This window comes from Rutidosis leptorrhynchoides, chromosome 9 (genome assembly GCF_046630445.1).
Source record: "Rutidosis leptorrhynchoides isolate AG116_Rl617_1_P2 chromosome 9, CSIRO_AGI_Rlap_v1, whole genome shotgun sequence".
Classification (NCBI taxonomy): Eukaryota; Viridiplantae; Streptophyta; class Magnoliopsida; order Asterales; family Asteraceae; genus Rutidosis; species Rutidosis leptorrhynchoides.
Window position 1 is genome coordinate 259,718,344 of NC_092341.1, and position 23,896 is coordinate 259,742,239.

The window sequence follows — 23,896 nt, forward strand, 5'->3', positions numbered from 1 at the left end:
TCTTAGCATATCTGTTATTGCGAACTTTGACTGATATCTTTTCAAAGATTCTCCGTAATTTACGGGATTTTGGTATTATATATACATATGTAAATTATGTATTGAAGAGTACCAAATCTAACTCCTATAATCTATTCCATACCAAAAATTCATTTTCCCCATTATACAAGATGGATTCCGCAACTAGTTCGAATTCTTCAGATTTCGACAGTTATGCCGATATGGATTTCCATTCGGGCTCCGAAAGCAGCGTCACCGGAATGGATCAACCAATTTCCCATCATCTATTCTGGATGAATTGGGGAAGGGTTCGTAATATACTAAATCACTGGAGACAAGAAGAAGGTGATCCATTCCATCCACCAAATTGCCCTCTTGGCGATGAACCTGAAGCACTTACCGGCGAACCTATTCGAAACACCATTTTCTCTCTCATTTCTAGAGTATCTCATCACGATTATATACTATCCCATATTACAAATCTTGTTCATTCGCTCGCTCCAACCGCCAATCATCCCGGTGTACTAGCAGAAGTTAACGAACTTCGCGCTCAGGTAGTGGCTTTAGAGAACCTGGTGCGAAGGTTACAAACACCAGCTGCAGCACCAGCAGCATAACCAGTACCACCATCAACAACATCAACAATACCATCATCACCACTAACAAACAACATCCGCATCACACGTCTCGACATCATAATCTATCCCACAAACATCAACATCATACGCACCATAGATACCAAGGAGTACCAACAATAATGAACGATGAAGTATTGATCCATAACTTCATTGATATTCTGCGAAGAATATGTGGTTTCAAAAAGTTCTAGAGATTTCTTATTCTAGCTCAAACCGAAAAGCAGATGAGTTTAATATCATATTAACTCATTAAATTCATGATTTCATCTGAAGAAAATATATATGTATATATGTTTTCATAAAGATTGTAATTAAAAGTTCTTTTGTACAAAATATTAATGGTGAAATTTTTTTAACGGGTAGGTAATACCCGAGGAATAATTAGATTTTATCTTAATAAGTTACATTGTACATTCGTCGAAGCTGATAACAGTCATTTACTATCCTACTTACAACCACCGATATACGTATCTGTTCACCGCAGAATAACCATTTTCATTCAATTTCATATTTGGATTTTGACTTTCCAGAATCCAACAAGTGCCATAATGAAGAAAACATATGATAAAATAAAATCTGTTAGAAACAAACAAATTAACTATGAAAATTTTTGTTAAGAATCCACGCTAACTATTCCAGCTAACTGTTCCTAGCTAACTGATTACATTTTATTTATCGCAGTTTATTTATCGCAATTTAATTATCGCACTTTTATTTATCGTCATTTAATTTCTGTAATTATTTTACGCACTTTAAATATCGGGACACGTATACAATGTTTTGACATATCATATCGACGCATCTATATATATTATTTGGAATCACCATAGACACTCTATATGTAGTAATGATCGAGTTCTCTATACAGGGTTGAGGTTGATTCTACAATAATATATATAGTTTGAGTTGTGATCGAGTCTGAGAGGTATACGGGTCACGACATGTATTAATTAATTCGTATATTATATATTAAACTATATATGAATTATTGGACTGTTACTGTGGACTATCGACTGTGGACTAATGACATTGGACAATTATAATGAATTAAAATATTGATTATAACATATGAAACTAAACATTTCTTCAAGATTGCCACTTGATTTCATCTTAAACCTCATTGTATCTCGACGATTACAATCAGCGTTCAAATCTTTCATGATTCTTGAAAACACCTCGATCGAGAGGATGAGCCAGCCGCACTTCATCCACGGAAGAAAAGATGGATGCATATAGTTATGCACCTGAAAACACTCGAAAACCTGAGTAAACGTTAAACACGTATCTGTTCTAGTTCCTTTGACATTGTTATTACCGAAGATCGTTTTGCAATCCCTTTCCAAAGTAGCCAATTTTGTCACAGCTCCAGCAAGTCAACTCCGACTTTTCATCCGAAACAACTTTATTATAACCGCGATATATATGCGTACTCTTTATTGTTACTGGGGAACCTTTTATATTCCACAATATTACCATCAGCGATTAATCATTCTAAAAACACAATTCTCCTGAAACTACCTCGGTTTGATAACCGATGACCCAGATCAGTTAACTTTGAAAATGCTGACGAAGCAGCATGTTGTAGATGATCTTAATGGCCAAAAGTTTGATGATAAAGAAAGGAGTGTTAGGAACGCTCGATAGAAAATTTAGTACCGAAAAGCGGATTATGCGAAACTATGAAGAAAGCCGTGGACAAATCACAAAGAATAAGTTTGCCTTCAAAGAATCCAAATGATTCTGTGCCTGCTGAAATCGTTAGCAAACATCTTATTTCTCATTCTAAACCTTCACAGAAAAATCTTCTTCATCATCCATTGATATTAGAAATTCTAAGATATTCTCGTATGTTCTATTATAAATATCCTCCATATTTCTGGCGATATTTTCACAACTATTCTTATCTGAGATCATTTATCTCTCCGTAATATCTGCAACATAAAAGAAACTGTGTTAGTTTCTAAATTCTGAAACCTTCGAGTTTAAAATATGAATGTTTTGAAGTAGTGTTGGGAACTGAAGCATGGATTAGTATAATATAATGACACTTGATCAACGTCATTATATTACAGTAAGTCATGCTGAGTTTCTAATAAAGCATGATGATTCACAGTACCGTCATCATGTGCCATTTACACGACTCTTACATTCTATCTAATCTCTAAACATATCAAGAGAATATTTTTCTGGATGACTCGGTCATCTCCAGGGTATTCTGGCAATTTAACAAATCAAAATCGTTCTATTACCATTTTCTTCTTAGAGCATTAGCTATGTTCATTCTGAATTTTATATCTACGAATTCCGGACCATTACTCGCTTGACTCGAAGTCGGGAAGAGAAAACAAAAGCATGAAGCTCCGAAAGATAAGGAAGAATATAAACTCCGATAATAACCCCGAAATTACAAACCGTGTATATCAATGCAGATAGCAATATAGAGACACGGGAGAATTAGAAACACTATAAACACAAGAGTATAGTAGAAGTAAATAGATTCTTCTAGTGGTAGATGAAAAAGAAGAATGACAGATATAAAAGTTAGGAGTATATCAAGAATCAGGACTGGATGGAGCATATTGATGAATGCTTTAAAGTAAGAATCAAGGGAGAAAGAATAGAAGGTGTGAGTCGTGGAAAATAAGGAAACAAAGGGGTGAATTTATAGTGAAATATCCAACAGAGCAATCGAAACAGATTATTGCATATAATCAAAGAAGATCCTGATTTCCTTAATCACCAAAGAACCAGATCTTATTACGTAAGATTCTCTTTAAATCCCTTAAATCCCGGAAATCAATCATAACTACGTCATCGGTTAAGACGAATATATTTTACTCATCTCACTCTTTTACGATAGTCTCATTTATATTCTTCGCATAATCGAATCGTTTTATCTACATTACTCAATGATGATAAAACTCCATTATCACCTTATATTTGTCATGAAAACCTTCTTATTGTTATCCATAACAACCTCTATCAAATTTCGGGGACGAAATTTCTTTAACGGGTAGGTACTGTAATGACCCGGAATTTTCCGACCAAATTATACTTATGAGATTAATATTTACATAAATTAAACCATACCAACATGATAAGCAATCCAAATTGTTGAGACTTGTGTTTTTGAAAAGAGTTTTACACAACGTTTGACCTTCCAATATGACCGATGATATCACGAACTATATAACATACGATAATTATATGTTTGTGTATATATATGTATTTATATATATTTAACATGATTTAAGGATGGTTTAACATCTCATTGTGTACTAATGATAATGAGTTATAAGTATATTTTGAAACTACTAACTTAAGTTTTCAAAACGATAACTATACGTAACATTCTTTGATATATATACTTATAATCTATAATGCTTATACATGTATCGTATATATAATGTATTTAATCACTTTTTAAGGACTTAAATACATAAAACAATATAAGTATATTCACAAAAGATAGCTATATTTGAATTCTCGTTCCGTTTCCTCAAGATTTCTATACGTATATCTAGGGTATATGTACCGGTATCATACCCAGCTTCTATACGTATTTACTATTGGTATATACACATCAAATCAACATCCTAATCAACATTATTACTGCCCTAGATATGAGGTAACTAGGATTTGTCAAGTAGTATGAATTATTAGTAAGAAAACAAAATTAGGAATCCTTTTCTTTCTTTATAAACTAAAAACGTTTTTATAAATGAACACCATTTCTTCACTCCATTTTCTCATATCTACACCCTCATTTATCTTTCAAAATACTCCTAACTTCATACTTGATCATCTCCAAGCATTTTCCCCATCATTTAGCTTCAATTACAAGCCTTAAACACCATAAGAAAACTCTTTCAAGAACATATAAAAATAATCACCCATTTGAAGAAGTTTACTTCCAACCTTTTGATCTAACTCCACCACTCTTTGATTCCAAGATTATTTTTTATCTTTTGTAGTAACTTTGTCCAAGTAACTTGAGGTAGTAACCTTGTTCATAATTTTATTCAATTCATATTCATATAGCTATCTTATTTTGTGGTATAAAATTTTAACAACAAGAACATGGTTTGAATGATTTCAAACTTGTTCGCAAACTAAATAGATCCTTCTAACTTGACTTTTAAAATACTTCAAGACCTGTAATATATCATAATGATATGCTAACCTAACAAAATATAACTTGGTTTTACAAAGAACATCTTAAAAACTGAATCTACGTCGTCAGAGTGCAACCGGGGGCTGTTTTGGGTTGGATAATTAAAAACCATCTTGAACTTTGAATTAGAAGTTCATGTTCTGGAAAAATGATATTTCTTATGAATATGTTAACACATAAAAATTTCATGGTTTAACTCAAAGTGTAAGTATTTTTAGAAAAATGATCATTAAATGTTGTTTTTATGATGGAAAATGATCACTTTCATAAGTTTCACCAAAGTTTGACCTATAACCTATGATTTCGAATACAAACTAAGGTATTTTCAGTTCATATTCTTAAAATTTGACTCGATCCAAGGAAGTGGCAAGTTGAACCAACAAAAACGGAGTTGTAATGAAGAAACTACGACTAAAACAAGATTGGGTATCCGAAGCTAGTTTAGCTACGAAAATATTTGGAGAAAAAGTAAATTAATCATATCTTTTCTAATTAATATGATATTTTATATATAATTACTTATGATTTAATTTTATATATTTCAGGACCACCCGTAAACAACACGAGAAGATTAATCATAAGACCTCATGATTGTACGCAACACGTCATTTGACAACACTGTACTTTATGTACGCAACACGTCATTTGACAACATGGTACCATGGGTCGAGATTAATTCTGATCAATACGAATACGATGGGGTCTTTATTTATTTTTTTTAAGCAACTAATTGTGGACCACTAACATTGGACTGCTAACTGCGGACTAAGAAAATATTAAAAGTATTAAAAGTATATATATATGTAACGATTACTTAAAAAGAAAATATGTTGATATATTATATATATGGTTAGGTTCGTGATATCTATCGGAGACCAAGTCGAATTAAATACCTTCAAGGCAAAAGTGAGTTTCATTTGGTCCCTTTTTAATTGCTTTTGCAATATATATTTTTGGGCTGAGAATACATGCGCTGCTTTTATAAATGTTTACGAAATAGACACAAGTACTTAAAAATATATTCTACGTTGAGTTGTACCACTTGCATACTTCCCTGTAGCTTGGTAACTACTATTTACATGGGTATTGTAAATGCGAATCCTGTTGATAGATCTATCGGGCCTGACAACCCTAACCGGACTGGATGACCAGTATTCAACGGTTGCACAGTACTTCATTTTGGTGACTACACTTGGTACGGTGTAGTGAGATTTCATAATAAAGGGAATATGCGACGTTGATTAAATGTTAAGTATGGTTACCAAGTGCTCAACCACTTAGAATGCTTTACATACACTTGCGAGTGTATTATATTTATGATTATGAAATCTTGTGGTCTATTAACATATTGAAATGATTGTTATGATATACCTATGAACTCACCAACCTTTTGGTTGACACTTTAAAGCATGTTTATTCTCAGGTACGAATTAAGTCTTCCGCTGTGCATTTGCTCAATATAAGGACATTACTTGGAGCCGATCATCACAATGGGACCAAATGTTGATGACTTCGTCTAGGTGGATTAGGACGGGTCCTTTCATCTACCACCATCGATCCCAACACGAACCTGGAGGTCTGATACCAATTGTAAGGATTATAGGATCCAAAACAATAGAGTAATTCTAGAGAATTACCCTTCTACAATAGACAAACGAAAGAACAATAATAAAAGAATGAAAAAACACGAGATTTAACGTGGTTATATGTAATCGAATATCGATTACTTTAATCCACGGACCAACTAAGGAGATTTTATTGATATAATTCGTAGATACAGGTGAGGGTTACAATAGGATGCTTATATAGGCCAAAAACACCTTGGAGAACAAGAAAAACATAAATATGGAAACTGCCCGTCAGGTACTAGCCGCGCCGCGGCTATATAGAGCCGCGCCGCACCTCAAAGGCAAATCTTCAGACAGTAGGTTTCCCAATCTAATGCTCTGTTCACATGTTAGGCCGCGTCGCGCCTTCCAAGGCTGCTGCGCGCCTTCCTGTTTGTCCGAATCCTTTTGTTTTGATATTCTTCACATCCAACAATGTGGGTATCAAATATAAAAATAGATCCATTGACAATGATTTTTGCATTTATTTTTTTTCATAATTTTATATGTACATTTATGTTAGAGAAGACGGAAATGAAGGTAGCCAACATTGCAGGTGAAAAAGTAGAAATTAAATAGAAGGTAATTGGGGCCTTGTGTTGTATTTATTTGGTGGCTTCATCTTTTCGATGAATATTCCCGAGTTTCTATATAGTTATATAGTTTTTTGCCAAAAAAAATAGAAAGTAATTTAGCTGTACTCAAAGTGGGACTCAAAGTGGGAGATGATATTTCCAACATAATTTTTACTTGTTCTACCATTATTTCATGTTTTTTCCCCCAAAATATCCCTTAATAAGTTACTATAAAATGTTTAAAAGATTTATGTAAGCTTTTCATTAAGGGCATTATAGATAATTTAGGTGGAAGAAGTAAAAGTGAAGGTGAAAATATCAATCCCCGTACTCAAACTGTATCTTTTAATTTTTGTTTATTTTAGTCCCTCATCTATAATAATATTAATCTAAAAAACCTTCAACATTTAATAAGTTTTCATCCTTTACCGAATATTTTAACGCTATAAAAGTTCACACAATTTCATAATTTTTGGTTGTTTTTTATTGTGAAGTATTATATTTTAGTTACATTTAAATTATATTTAGTTTGTAATATAATTAACTAAAAAAATAAATAATAATTAAAAAATTTAAATTAATAAATTAATATTTTTCTCTTTCTGACTTTAAGACTGAACGATACCGAGTGCTCAAGCTCGGCCAACTGGTGAAGCAAAGTGATCAATATCAATAGCTCAAAGGCCCACTTTTTTTGTGGACCCAATATGGGCTTGCCTTAACTTGTAGTATCTCAGAAACAAAAGGCTTTACTCATAAGTAAATAAGCTCACATCCATCTAAAAGTTTAGACAATTAATTAACTTTTTCACAAAGGTTTTGTTCTCGTTATTTTATACTGTATGTTTAGGTGCTTGTTACGCGATGTGGGATAAAATGTGATGAAAAGAAGGTTTCAGTTAATATGAAGGCACTTACCATTTTATTTTCCAAATGATTTTAAGTTTTTATAAAATGTCAAAAGATTTATTTATATTACTATAAAGAATATACCTAGAAAGAGGGTGTACATGTAAATTCATTACAATCACGACCAAATTACCATTCCTTTGCGGACTATATCTATATCAGAATACACTAACATGGAAAAGGAAAACGCTAAAAAAGGAAATAGAACATAATAGTATTGGCTCTCTTGTATTGTATGAAGCTAACACATTGTTTAAAAACACTTCAAAAATCTGCTCCAAAACTGAAAATCAACCCTTAGACTTTCATTTTTATGCAATAATAGGGACTAGTTTATTTGGTAAGTGATAAGATCGTATAGTCCAAACACAATGTCGTCCTGTAATATAAGCTCAAGAGTCCATCCTTATTCTGAAACTAATTGGTGATAGAATGACTTCCCCTTAGACTTATATTGTATGAAGCTAACACATTGTTTAAACACACTTCAAAAATATGCTCCAAAACTGAAAATCAACCAATCCCAACTCTGTTAGTTAGACTTTCATTCTATGAAATAATAGGGACTAGTTTATTTGGTAAGTGATAGGATCGTATAATCCAAACACAATGTCGTCATGCAATATAAGCCCAAAAGTCCATCCTTATTCTAAAACTAATTGGTGATAGAATGACTTCTCCTTAGACTTATATACATACATTTATTTTGTCCAATTACCAATGTGGTACTTTAGTTTGCACCCTGACAAACCTCCCCTCAAACCCAAGTTCATCCGGGCCTCCTCTCCAACGATAGTCCGGATCTAACCTTTACCCCCGCCAACTCGGAACTCTCAACCTGGTGGGTTAGCAGGGAGATTTCGATACAAGGCTTCTAGGAGCAACTCATCGTGCCAGTGTCCCCTCGAACGATAGATGGGTTCACTCATCCCTGTGTTTAACCGAGGGTGCGTCACGTCGTTGCGTGCGATTGGGGTGCGCACATTGCGCCGTCCACCACATCGGGGTTGTAGCAAGGCTCTGATACCACTAATAGGATCGTATAGCCCAAACATAATATCCTGCAATTAAAGCCCAAGAGTCCATCCTTATTCAAAAACTAATTGGTGATAGAACGACTTCCCCTTAAACTTATATACATACATTTGTTTTTGTCTCATGACCAATGTGAAACTTTGGTTTGACCCTTACAGTAAGCGATTAGAACATATATTTTTTTTTACATAATAGGGACTAGTAAGTATACACTATCTTATAATTTCAATGATGATTGATGATATAATGTTGTTTTGAGTTTCTTTAATAATTTGACGGGCCCATAAATATGACGGGACGGTCGTGACTATTGAGAATGAAATCTTAGTGAGTATAATTTATGAAGAGATGATAAACAATTTGGAATCAATAATACGAAGAGAGCTTCAAGACTCATTGATTAGCTATTACGGTGTGTAATTATAATGATATATGTTTTATGTTTTTGATATGACGCTAGTTGTCATCTATATTATCTATTAAATCTCTAATTTGATGACATCATAACTACGCTATTTTCTTTGTTAAAAAAAATTCAAAACAAAAAAGAAACAATTAGAGGAGATCTAGATGATGTCATCAAACAATTTAATTAGAATTAAAAAAATAAAGATTTATTAGATTATTCAAAAAAAGCTTGAACATGTATTCGGTCCATACAAACAAGTTGATTTTGTTTCTATGGATAACATTAGAACTTTTAGAAGTTATCTAGAATTGCAACTCTATCCGGCTATTCAATTGTATTTTCAATTTTTAACAGATTGTTTAGTTATTTGATTAAAAATATGTGTGATTGTTTATTGTTTGTTTTATATATGTTAAATAATATTAACATGTTAATTGTATAATATATGAAATATTATGTACAACTTTATAAAAAAATACACTCATGATCATATGTACAATATTTGAACCATTATGTATAACCTTATGGTAAAACACCCCCATGACTATATGTACAATATTTAAAGCATTATGTACAACCTTGTGATAAAACACTCCTATGACCATATTTACAAACTTTAAAATAAATTGTACAATTTTTACAAAACATCTCATGAACACATGTTCAAACTTGAAGCATATTGCAGAAATTTCATATAATAATTTATTTTTTTAAAATATTTCAATATACATTTGTTATTACTAATAACTATTCTTCAAAATATAAATACTCAAATTTTAACCAAACTTTATTATTACTATTTATCATAATAATAATAATTATTATTATTATCTATAATTTCTATCAATACTATTATATTATTCAAATATGGATTCTCTCTACGGGATTAATTACGTTATATATGTATGCGAAATATATATCTCAATAAAAGGTTGTTGATCAAGCATAGAGTAAACGGGTCGGGTTCGGTCCATACTTGACATCAATGAAGAGGGATTTAAGGGTCAATTGGGTTTAACCCTCCGGTCCGGAGTACCGTGAATAACCCCCCTGCCAGCTGAGGATCTCATCGGGGGTGGTTAAACGTAGACCCACCATCGGCGGGTAGTCAGGTGGACGATGGCTCGCGCTGGGTTATAGGGTTTGTGTTCGTAGAATGTTACCTGTATATCAAGAATGTCTAGTGAAATGCTATAAGTCCGGTAGCACGGGTATAATTGTGCTATGCGCTACTGTCAATAGTGTATGTGTGTGTGAAGTGAATTCCAGATCTCTCATTTTGTGGATTATGTCCGTTATTTATAGGGTAATCCTTCTTGTCTATTATCGCCACATAATAAGGTTAAAAGGATCGTGGCCTGCCAATAGTACAACTTTGATTAAGCTGACCCGACAATAGTAAAAAGTGTTCTTGTCGGACTTGACCCTTTGTCTGCCAGGTATCTCCTGCCAGCTACAGCATCGCCTGACATGTGCACGTCACCAATGTGCACGTATGGGATCAGCGCCATAGTTGACACTAAAGCACTATCTGCCTAAGCGCGCATTCTTAGAATCCTTGCAGTGATGCTGTTTGATGCGCTACACGAGCTGATCGGGTATGCGTATCATTAAGTCTCCCCAGTTCAATGGTATGCGCAGGTACTGCGCATGGTGTTGAACTCAACTTATTACTACCGTCTGCCTACTCCTTTCGAAGCGCCTTCGCTTCTCTCTGTCTATACTTGAATAAAGTTTTGTCCTGCTGCATTAAATGCAAGGTAATTGAGGCAATGTTTGTCAGTTGCTACAGTAATCATTCCGTCATTTCCTCCACCTTTGGTTTCCTCGTACCTTTTCCTTTTCAGCTTTTGACACGTGGCTCCATCTCCGCCGTTCATATTTTAACCGCCCTTTTCAACTTCTATTGGGACCTCTTCCATGTTTTTACTTCTCTATAAATACCTCATAACTACTTCTTTCATTTTTTACTCCATGTGTGCTCTTCAATCCTGCGCAAATCTTCTCAGCTTACTACTTCGACCTCGTCTTTTAGCTTTTTTCAGGTTAGCGCTTGTTTAGTTTCTTTTCTTACGATCTTTTGAATTATTTGTTAATAGATGGCGTCTTCTTTTTCTACTGCTGAGCCTCCGAATTGCGAAGTTATTTGGTCTGTTATGACAGTGCGCAAAATCGCACTTTTGGTGGACTGGTACCCACCTTTGGCTGATTCGAACCAGCGTACAGATGCCGTTATTGACGGTAAGGTCACCGTATATCGACAAGTCATGGTGGAAGGGAATGTGCGCTATCCTTCTACTCCTATTTTCAAGGAGGTCCTTAACCATTTCAACATTGGTATTGGCCAGCTGCACCCGTATAGTGCGTGTCGCGCTACCCTTTTTGAGATGATTTGTCATCATTACCAGTTCCCCCCAACGCTGGATTTATTTAAGAATGTATTTTCTTTCCGCAAAAACCAATAAAGTTGGTACTCCTTTAACGACAGGATTAACTTTGTGAAGCACTTGAAAGCCGGGGTGCATAAGAAATGGAAGAACTCGTTCTTCTACATTGATGATTCTTTTATCCCTCTTGCTTATAGAAATATTCGCGCATGGCACACAGAAGCTACAGATAAGCGATTAAACGTTAGACCTCCCCTTTCCTCCGACGTTCTGTAAAGACTCGAGCACTTTTATAATCGTGAACTCCCCATCCGCCAATATAGCAGCGATGTCTTGCGGATTGCTGACTTGTGTCCCTACCCGCCTGCCCTACCAGTTATCAAAGATGCCGATGATAATAGTATGCGGTAGATGGGCGTTAACTTTTGTACTTGTCTTATTTCCATTGCTTTCTTCTAACTTACCTTTTTTTTTAATTTGAAGAGATGCGTCTAGACAGGGGTGGAGAATGAGAGCGAGCAAGGCTTGGGCACTGATGCTTCAACTCAGGGTGTTGTTTTTGTTGGCACCGGTGGTTCTGGTGGCGCTGATCAGCATGAGGGTCATGCAGGTGACGACTCTCATCGAGTGGATGTTGAGGGGTCCAAGGTGACTGAGGCCCCAAATGAGAGTGGGCATAAGCGCAAGCGCCCTAAGAAGGCAAAAGGTAGTTTCTTTTTTCTTAAGTTATGGACAATCGCGCTACTAATTATGATACTAATCAGTTATCCTTTTGCCTGCAGAGGCTCGCCTGCAGTTTTATGGTATGAACGACTTACTATCGATACCTGAGGATGCGACGACCTCCCAATTCAACTATTTGGAGAGTATCAAGCTACCTAATTACTTTAAACATCTATCATCTGAGGCGGCATGGCTCTTCGATGTTCAACTAACTATGTTGAACTTGATGCATTTGATATCGGCTAAAATGTCACGTTTTCACCCCGGTATTAAGGCCCAAAAACAGGAAAGATTCGAACTTTATCGGCAAAATACCTACTTCATCGGTTAGAATTGGAGAACAAGTAATTACGAAGACAATGCAAAAAGAATCAAGAGAATCGGAGCTAAAACGAAGATTCTAGAACGAAAACGGTGAAAGACAAGAAATCAAGTTACGATCCAGCGAATCAGCAGGCTAAACGGCTTGCCAAATGGCTTTCCAAACGGCCTGCCAATGTGAAAAACATCCTGCCAAATGGCCAGATCAAACGACCTCAGCAAACGGGCTGCCTTAGCAAACGGGCTAGCCAAACGGCCTGCCAGCCGTTTGCAGGCAAAAATCAAGCTTATTTAAAGGGCACCTGTCATTCATTTTCAACACACACTTCAATTCACTTCTTTCTCTCTCTTGTACAATATTAGTTATACTTTCAAGGTCTTCGACTCCGTGCAGGAAATCTAGTACCCGGAGAAGAACTCCGAAGATTGTATTAGGAGCGGTCTGGAGTCTTGAAGTTGTCATTTTTGTATTCAGAAATCATTTAATCTACTAGTAATTCTATCCCTTGTCTTTTTATAATGTCTTCCATTATTATGCTTTGCGATATTGTTGCCATGATTAGCGAGTAGTTATTTTTAGTGTATGTTCTGACGTAATCAGTTATAATGCCGAAATTATTTTATGGATTGTGTATATTTACAAAATGCTTTCCGATTATACTTTGAACTCAATCGCTTTTCCAACTAATAGAACGTATTTATTGGCTCTGTTATTGGAAAGTCGCGAACCCCGATTCAGAGTACACTATCTGTGTCACCCCTTGGTAAGAGAAGTCTATCGGATACAACATGAGTTTGACTGAGGCACACCGGTTGCAGTAAGTCCACCGAGCCTTGGATTCCGACTGAGGACTCTTTCGTAGTGAAACATCTGACTAGACCCCTAGTACATTGTCGGTCCTAGACCATGCTAGTGTAGTCACCAAGCATATAAACTTCGTACGTGCACGCTGAAGCACAACGGTTGTTGTAGCCTGTACCTCTGCTAAGTAAGGCCATGGAACACGGTTAGTGTTGACTAGTACACTTCACCATAACGCGGTCTCAAGCATTGCACCCCGCTTGAGGGATTCTTAGTTAATTAAGGAACTGTTTGCTCGAACACATAAAGGATTGGACCGTTAGGATAACCGAACATTTCCTAGAAGTCAGTTTGACTTGGCCATGGTGTTCTTTATAGTTAAACTCTTTTAAGGGACTATCTTCTAAACTAATCATTAACGAAAGCATTGCGACCCATCGCGTCTCTCGGATATGGAAAACCATGTATTCTATTATGCTTAAGAAAGTTTAGACCATTTCAGAATGTTAATACGTCACCTAACCGAGTCGCTCAATTGGATGAGCTATCTGAACGTGTATGCCTGTAGTCAGACTGCACGGGCGTCGGGAGTAAGGGACGTTGCTGTCTATTCATAATCTTCAAGCCTAGTGCATTACCCAGTGACATGTCTTATGACAGGGGCGTTTAGGACTAGTGTAGTAAATACAAGGCCACTGCCTATCCATGAGGCAGCATTCCATAATACTGGCAAAGTAACTGATGAAATCATAGCATGCACTTGTTTTAGCCTTATCTGAATTAAAAATTTTATCGTATTTACTTTACTTTAATCTAGAAAACCCAAAATTAGGTAATCACCAACTACTCCTGCACTTTATAATTATCTTAAGATTTAGATATAGGTTCGATTCTACTGATATCTTAAAAATATGACTCTAGGTCATACTTCCATTACTCATAATAAGGAGTAGTACGATTTAGGCCCAGCTAAATATAAATTTAAAACAAGTGTCCCCCCCTCTTGGTGGCCGGACCTGACGCGCCGCGACCTAATGACATCGCGCAAAATAAAACCGTCTGTTTCGGTCATATCAAGAGGGAGACAAGTTTTTGGCGCCGCTACCGGGGAACTGGTATCAGACAATACTGCTCTCTATCAAACTCATTCACAAACATTTAAGTGGTGTCTAAGAAAGACAATTATACACGGACTTAGTTGTTGGATTTTCCGAACAGTCTCCAATTATATTGGAACCGAAAGGATCCTGCCTCTCTGTAGTCGGCCTGGCCACTTGGTTTGTTGAATAGTTCGTGTAACATCCCGCGTTTTTCCGTTAAATTTAATTTTAACACCGTCTTTTTTTTTTAAAACATAATCTTTCGTATTTAAATTAATAGTTTCCGTGAGTAACGTTCATTATATTCCCGCTATTTAATTTTGACATCACCCGTTTACTCGAGCGTTTTAAAAATATTCGTTTGGTTAATTCCCGCACCCGACTACAAACATGAGGGACTTAAGTTGACAAGTGGGCAAAGTGGTGACTAGGTCAACTAGTCAACCACTTCACCTCCTCCATCCATTTCCATCCATCTCCCTCATCTCTCTTTCTCTCTAGCAAGAACACACACACACAACACCCAATTCAATCATTCATCATCTAAATTCGATTTAGGAGGCTTACAACAAAACAAATTACATATTTGGAATCCTCTCTTCATCCTCTACAATTTGATACCAACTTCATCTCGTTTGGGTAACATTTCTAAAACTCTAGATTTCTCTAAATTCGTGTTTTTGATTTGAAATGGTGTTAGTTAGTGTCTATGGCTCGTGTCTAGCATGAATATATGATTTACTTGCTCGATTTGTTGTTTTGAGTAACTAGTTGAACATTTGAAATGGGTTTGCTTAATCCTTGATTTTGGATGAGTTAATGTTGTTAGATTGTTAAAGTGCATGTTTTAATTGTGTTACTAGTATCATTAGCCACATTTGGATGTGTAGGTTGATTAAGAAAACTTCAAAAACCCGATTAATGATTTTGTGATGTTTGACTAGGGTTTGATAGTTCTTGACATGAACTTTTGATGCTTGAATGCCATGGAATGTTAATTGTTAGTGATTAGTTGTAATGTATGCTTAATTACCTTCGAAACGGCATATCATATGTGTGAATTGGATTCCCGAAACTTAAAATGCAATTGATGAACTTGAAACTTTGAAAATGGACTTTTAAATGATCACTTGACGAGAAATCGGTTATGGAAAATGATGTTTTTGTTTGATGAAACATGTTTAGTTGTGTTCCTTGTCAAAAGAGCTTTCCAACGGTATAAGATACGTCTTCTAATTGTTTACGGTTTGAGTTTTGCGTTTGTTTGAAATTTTACCAAGCCTTGAACAAGTGAAACAGGCCAGGGACCAGGCCACGGCCATTGTCGCGCCGCGGAGCAATTTGTCGCGCCGTGGCCCAAAGGGTGATTTTAGAACATGTTTTTCAAGCTTTCTGACCTTCAACATAGGCATTTGTCGCGCCGCGGAGCAATTTGTCGCGCCGTGACAATTGCCTGTTTCATCCGAACTTCAGCAAACTTGTTTTGGCCATAACTTTTTGACCGTAACTCCGTTTTCGATGAATCAAATATCGTTGGAAACGTAATAAGATTTCCTTTCTAATGGTAAGGTTTTGAAATGTCAACTCAAACTTTATTACAATCGTTCTAACATGCTTTTATACTTGATTCTTGCATGAAACTTGACAACGTGATTCACATGCTATACTATTCGAGTCGTAACGAGCCATAGGACTAATTGAACACATTTCACCCAACCATGTGTCGTAACCGGTTAATTGATACAATTTACTTGTTTAGGTCAAGACTAAGCAACTTTCATGCACACGTTTACTTTGTGAAGTACCTTTATACTCGTGCACTCGAGGTGAGATCATAGTCCCACCTTTTCAACAACTTTTTATACTTTTAAATTGTGGGCTGAGAAACATATACTTTGTTACATTTTGTACTACTTGCTTTTATACTTTGAACACAAGAACAAGGAAAACAAACATTCTACAGCGAGTTTAGAACAAAAATCCTCAATTCGATTATCATTAGTTACACTTGCCGGGTGTAAGCGAGAACTTATGTTATATGGCCATATGGGTTGACAACCCTCATCCTTGACGGTTCGCTACCGTCTACGGATGAAATATATTTTCGAGAATCAGTGTTTGTTCTAGCACTAAGTGATGGGGTATACAATGGAAGGAAACGTTAAGTCTTGATAATTGGGTGCTCGCGAACCAACTTTTGGAATGCAACTTTTGGATGATCAATTTATGGAAATACTAAATCTTGTGGTTCAAAATATAACGTTTATTACAAACACCTATGATTTCACCAACGTTTTTCGTTGACAGTTTTCTATATGTTTCTCAGGTTCATACATGGCTATTTGATACATGCTTCCGCGTACATTCATACTTGCTTGGGGTCAAGCATACATGCATACACTCTGATTTCTTGCTTGGGGTCAAGCATACATACATACATACGCTAGGGATAGCACTTTTGGATTCAAACTTTTGTTTACATACTTACGCTATTTATAGCAACTGTGTTTTTCAACTTATATTATGTCGCAAGTTATTTCATTTATACTTTATGACTTTTGTAAACTTAGACTTGCTGTCGAATGGTTTTGTAAACTAAACTTGCAAGTCTTGTGCCTTTCAAATGAATGCGACATAATTTTGGTCAAACGAGTCTCATATAGGGACTACGACCACGCAACGGGACCTAAGTTAACGGCGCCGTCAATAACGGTTTTGGTCGGGTCGTTACAGATGGTATCAGAGCGTTGGTTGTAGGGAACTAGGACGTGCATTAGTGTGTCTAACAGAGTCGTTAGGACGCATTAGTGAGTCTAGACTACAACCGGATAGTTAGCATTTGCATTCTGACATACATTGCTATAGATAGCACTTACTTGACTACTTGTGCATTATACTTGAATCATTCTTAGGCAAACTTTTTAATGGTACCCAACCTTCATCATACGAACTCGTATTCCGCCAATTTTTGGTAAAACACGTGAATTCAAGATTCATACGCGTACGGATGACCGCGACTTCGTTAGCTACTCTAGCTCGGGAACTCAAATTCTTTGGTTGTTATCCACCCCGTCTTAGCTTACTATCCATGAGTATTGTAAAGTCACTGTCACTACTCTAGGTGAGTATCGTCATCACTATTTATCGCTACGGTTGCGTACTACTCGCTATCATGACTCGTTACTCTTTTCATACCTAACTACTTTATTGTCTGATTCGAACCGCATTGACGTGAACAATCACTTATACACTTCCCTCGGGGAACGCATCTTTAGAGTTGCACTAATTCTTTCGATTCAATACGAATCATGTTTGAGACGTCGTTACATTTTGTTCATTTTAGATTTTCACGATGACACGAACTTGAACTCATGGAGTGATGTGGGAATGGAAGTATGATTTGGCGTAATATAACGACACTCGATCAACGTGGTTATATTACGGTAAGACATACCAAAGTTCTAGTGACGCGTGATGGTGGTTAGACTCGATCAACCTAAACACCACCATGTGCCATGTACATGACTTCATCTTTTCATGTTTGGACATCCGAAAACTCCGAGAATATTTATAACAACCATACCGGGGACACACCTTCAATTATTGTCAAATTATATTTATGCTTCCGAATGAATTACCGATTCCATTCGACTTCAACCGTATGTCACACGGGTATACTAGCTCGTCCTCGCGCAGTCTTGTTGACTAACTGCAATTTACTCGTTATGCTCACATCGGGGCGGAACTTCCCTCTCACCACACTCGTACTTCCGGTTCAGGAAATCTTTATTCTAAACTCCCAATGGAGGGAGGGACTCTCCACGTTATACTAGTATTCGCCTCGAGGGTGAATAGTCTCGACGAACGTATTTGAAAACCGATAAATCTTCCACGACACGAATTTTCTTGAGAAACTTGTCCTAAATAACGTTTTCAATTCCTAGCAAACGTGTTCAATATGCCTTAGGGAAATGTACCCCGTTTCGGATCGAGATCCTCGTTTCACTTCTAGATTTTGGAGTGCCTTACAAAAAGCCTCGGGAGAGCGTTTAGACATGAGCACCGCGTACCATCCACAACCCGACGGACCGAACAAACATGCGATTTAAACCTTGGAAACCATAATACAAGTTTGTATTACTAACTTCAAATTTACTTGAGAAAAGTATTTTCCTTTAACCGAATCCTCGTACTACAATGATTTTCATTCGAGTTTTAACGTCACTCCTTTTGAAACCACATGTGACCGGAAACGTCGTTCTCCTTTGTCGAACCAAGTAAGCGATGATCAATTCACCGGGGCCGAGGTTGTTCATGAGCAACCGAGAAAATTTGTTCATATTCAGGTAAAACCCTACGCGACTCGTACTCACCAAGAGCTACGCCGATGTTAGACGTAAACATTTCAAATTCCGCGTGGGAAACCGCGTCACGTTAAGAGTCGCACCTTGGAAAGGTACAATCCGTTTCGGGAAACGTAGGAAGCTAAATCCGCGATATTTTGATCCTTTAAATTCTTGGGGTGTTTTGGACCCGTCGCTAGCCGTTTAGACTTTTCCGACCCATTTTGAGTCTCCGTTTATCCTACATTCGATGTATCAACTCAAAGACGTGTTTTGCGAAACGAGAACTTGTTATCTTCTTTGATGAACTCACTATCGACGATAAACTTCATTCCTAGGAGGGCCAGTCGAAACCATGAATCGTGAACCCAAACTCTAAGACGACGTGAAATGCCCAAGGGAGTACCTTCACTTATTCGTAGAATTTACAACGCAAGATCTCGAGTAAGATTCAACAACTACTACTTCCAACTAAATTTCGGGACGAAATTTCTTTTGAGGTGTGGATAATGTAACATCCCGCGTTTTTCCGTTAAATTTAATTTTAACACCGTCTTTTTTTTTTAAAACATAATCTTTCGTATTTAAATTAATAGTTTCCGTGAGTAACGTTCATTATATTCCCGCTATTTAATTTTGACATCACCCGTTTACTCGAGCGTTTTAAAAATATTCGTTTGGTTAATTCCCGCACCCGACTACAAACATGAGGGACTTAAGTTGACAAGTGGGCAAAGTGGTGACTAGGTCAACTAGTCAACCACTTCACCTCCTCCATCCATTTCCATCCATCTCCCTCATCTCTCTTTCTCTCTAGCAAGAACACACACACACAACACCCAATTCAATCATTCATCATCTAAATTCGATTTAGGAGGCTTACAACAAAACAAATTACATATTTGGAATCCTCTCTTCATCCTCTACAATTTGATACCAACTTCATCTCGTTTGGGTAACATTTCTAAAACTCTAGATTTCTCTAAATTCGTGTTTTTGATTTGAAATGGTGTTAGTTAGTGTCTATGGCTCGTGTCTAGCATGAATATATGATTTACTTGCTCGATTTGTTGTTTTGAGTAACTAGTTGAACATTTGAAATGGGTTTGCTTAATCCTTGATTTTGGATGAGTTAATGTTGTTAGATTGTTAAAGTGCATGTTTTAATTGTGTTACTAGTATCATTAGCCACATTTGGATGTGTAGGTTGATTAAGAAAACTTCAAAAACCCGATTAATGATTTTGTGATGTTTGACTAGGGTTTGATAGTTCTTGACATGAACTTTTGATGCTTGAATGCCATGGAATGTTAATTGTTAGTGATTAGTTGTAATGTATGCTTAATTACCTTCGAAACGGCATATCATATGTGTGAATTGGATTCCCGAAACTTAAAATGCAATTGATGAACTTGAAACTTTGAAAATGGACTTTTAAATGATCACTTGACGAGAAATCGGTTATGGAAAATGATGTTTTTGTTTGATGAAACATGTTTAGTTGTGTTCCTTGTCAAAAGAGCTTTCCAACGGTATAAGATACGTCTTCTAATTGTTTACGGTTTGAGTTTTGCGTTTGTTTGAAATTTTACCAAGCCTTGAACAAGTGAAACAGGCCAGGGACCAGGCCACGGCCATTATCGCGCCGCGGAGCAATTTGTCGCGCCGTGGCCCAAAGGGTGATTTTAGAACATGTTTTTCAAGCTTTCTGACCTTCAACATAGGCATTTGTCGCGCCGCGGAGCAATTTGTCGCGCCGTGACAATTGCCTGTTTCATCCGAACTTCAGCAAACTTGTTTTGGCCATAACTTTTTGACCGTAACTCCGTTTTCGATGAATCAAATATCGTTGGAAACGTAATAAGATTTCCTTTCTAATGGTAAGGTTTTGAAATTTCAACTCAAACTTTATTACAATCGTTCTAACATGCTTTTATACTTGATTCTTGCATGAAACTTGACAACGTGATTCACATGCTATACTATTCGAGTCGTAACGAGCCATAGGACTAATTGAACACATTTCACCCAACCATGTGTCGTAACCGGTTAATTGATACAATTTACTTGTTTAGGTCAAGACTAAGCAACTTTCATGCACACGTTTACTTTGTGAAGTACCTTTATACTCGTGCACTCGAGGTGAGATCATAGTCCCACCTTTTCAATAACTTTTTATACTTTTAAATTGTGGGCTGAGAAACATATACTTTGTTACATTTTGTACTACTTGCTTTTATACTTTGAACACAAGAACAAGGAAAACAAACATTCTACAGCGAGTTTAGAACAAAAATCCTCAATTCGATTATCATTAGTTACACTTGCCGGGTGTAAGCGAGAATTTATGTTATATGGCCATATGGGTTGACAACCCTCATCCTTGACGGTTCGCTACCGTCTACGGATGAAATATATTTTCGAGAATCAGTGTTTGTTCTAGCACTAAGTGATGGGGTATACAATGGAAGGAAACGTTAAGTCTTGATAATTGGGTGCTCGCGAACCAACTTTTGGAATGCAACTTTTGGATGATCAATTTATGGAAATACTAAATCTTGTGGTTCAAAATATAACGTTTATTACAAACACCTATGATTTCACCAACGTTTTTCGTTGACAGTTTTCTATATGTTTCTCAGGTTCATACATGGCTATTTGATACATGCTTCCGCGTACATTCATACTTGCTTGGGGTCAAGCATACATGCATACACTCTGATTTCTTGCTTGGGGTCAAGCATACATACATACATACGCTAGGGATAGCACTTTTGGATTCAAACTTTTGTTTACATACTTACGCTATTTATAGTAACTGTGTTTTTCAACTTATATTATGTCGCAAGTTATTTCATTTATACTTTATGACTTTTGTAAACTTAGACTTGCTGTCGAATGGTTTTGTAAACTAAACTTGCAAGTCTTGTGCCTTTCAAATGAATGCGACATAATTTTGGTCAAACGAGTCTCATATAGGGACTACGACCACGCAACGGGACCTAAGTTAACGGCGCCGTCAATAACGGTTTTGGTCGGGTCGTTACAGTTCGTGCGAAGCTCTGTTATCGAAATACCAGGGAATCAGTAGCAAGAACCAAAAACATATATATAATTAGGGTAATTAGAATACCTTAGCATAGAATAAGACTACCTTAGACTATAATTAGAATACCTTAGATTACTTTAGATTAGCTTACCTTAGATTAAATTAGGAACTTAGATTATCTGTATAAAAATTAAAACAACAAAAAGAGGCATACCCAGTGTATGACCCAAACCCGATCTAGACCTGGGTCGTTGTTATTCGTACCTGATCCAGACGCCATAATCTCTAAAGCACGCAAGGAACCACGAATCAGAAATCGAATGGCATTAAGCGTTACTTTAGCAGAAAACACTAAACCCTCGATTGAAGGTCGAGGAGGACCGATCAAATTTCCAGAGATTGAAGGACACTCATTCGAGTTAAAACATCACATCATCCATCTCATTCAGAACAGCTGTCAGTTTCATGGATTACCAAATGATGATCCTAATTCTCACCTTGATAAATTTATATCTCTTTCGAACTCCTACAAGCAGCCAGGGATAGGACAAGATATAGTCCGGCTATACTTGTTCCCCTATTATCTCACTTATCATGCTCAAACCAGGTTCAAAGGACTGGAAAAATATTCCATCACGTCTTGGACGGAGATGGCTACTAAATTCTTAACCAAATATTTCCATCCTTCTAAACAAACCAAGCTGAAGAATGACATCATTAACTTCAAACAAAGTTATGATGAATCTCTTTACACTGCATGGGAGCGATTCAAAACCCTACTGAAGAAATGCCCTAATCACCAGCTAGAACGGTCAGCCCAAATCTGTACCTTCTACAATGGTTTTACGGTAAATCATAGGACAACGATCGATGCAGTAGCTCAAGGGAATCTGATGAACCAAACCGCAGACGAAGCATGGAAGTTGCTAGAGAACATCACAATGCATCATCATGACTGGAACAGTGGTGAAACAACTTCATCATCTACCCCACTCTCTGCACTCAACAATCAAACGGAGGCCATCAAATCCCTCACAGATAAGATGGAATCTCTTGCTAAACAACTCGGAGAATTGAAGACGCAGCCGCAGCAGGTCAACCAAGCTCAGGCTTGTGTAAATTGTACCTACCCGCAACCCACTGAAGAATATCAAGTTGAGTACGAAAACCCCGACGGTTCGGTCTGTTACGTTCAATACCCAGCTCGTCTACCAAATCCCAGATTCAATCAACAACCTAGGGTTAATCAATTTCAGTGAAGCAATCAACCTTTTCGCTATCGCTATCCACCTTACCCAGCCCAACAATCTCAATTGACCTACGATTAACCACTTCCACTCACTGGTACCCCAGTTGAGGAAAATTCCCCTTGATGATCAGTTGACTCAGTTCATTCAAGGAGAAAAATAGCTAAATCAGAGAACTGCAGCCAGGAAAGATCAGACGGAGATACTAATGAGAAACCAATTGGCTCTGCTCAAAAACCTGGAAACGCAGCTCGGACAGTTATCACAACGCCTTGAAACCAGACCGCATGGAAGATTTTCAAGTAATACTATCCAAAATCCCCACATAGAAGAAGCAAAACAAATGGATTCCGTAATCTCAAAGGAAGAACCTTGGAGAAGGTTAGCCAAGCTTAATAACAAATCAACATATACTCAGAAGCTAACACCGGAAACTCCAGTTCGTGTACCCTATCCTAGAAGGCTACAAGAAGAACCATCCAAGCTTGATTCCTTCAAACTTGATGGAAGATTCCTGGTCACTATGCCCAAAGTCCCCAACCAGAAGAGATACATCTGAAGGCTTCTCTCTATAAAG

The 23,896-nt window shown here is 36.8% G+C and overlaps 1 non-coding gene across 1 annotated transcript; it reads right to left on the reverse strand.

Moving 5' to 3' along the window:
* Positions 1–22,770: 22,770 nt before the first annotated feature.
* LOC139869601 (small nucleolar RNA R71) lies at positions 22,771–22,877 on the reverse strand. Its single transcript, XR_011766203.1, has one exon. It is a non-coding gene; the product is annotated as a small nucleolar RNA R71 (small nucleolar RNA).
* Between the last annotated feature and the right edge of the window lie 1,019 nt (positions 22,878–23,896).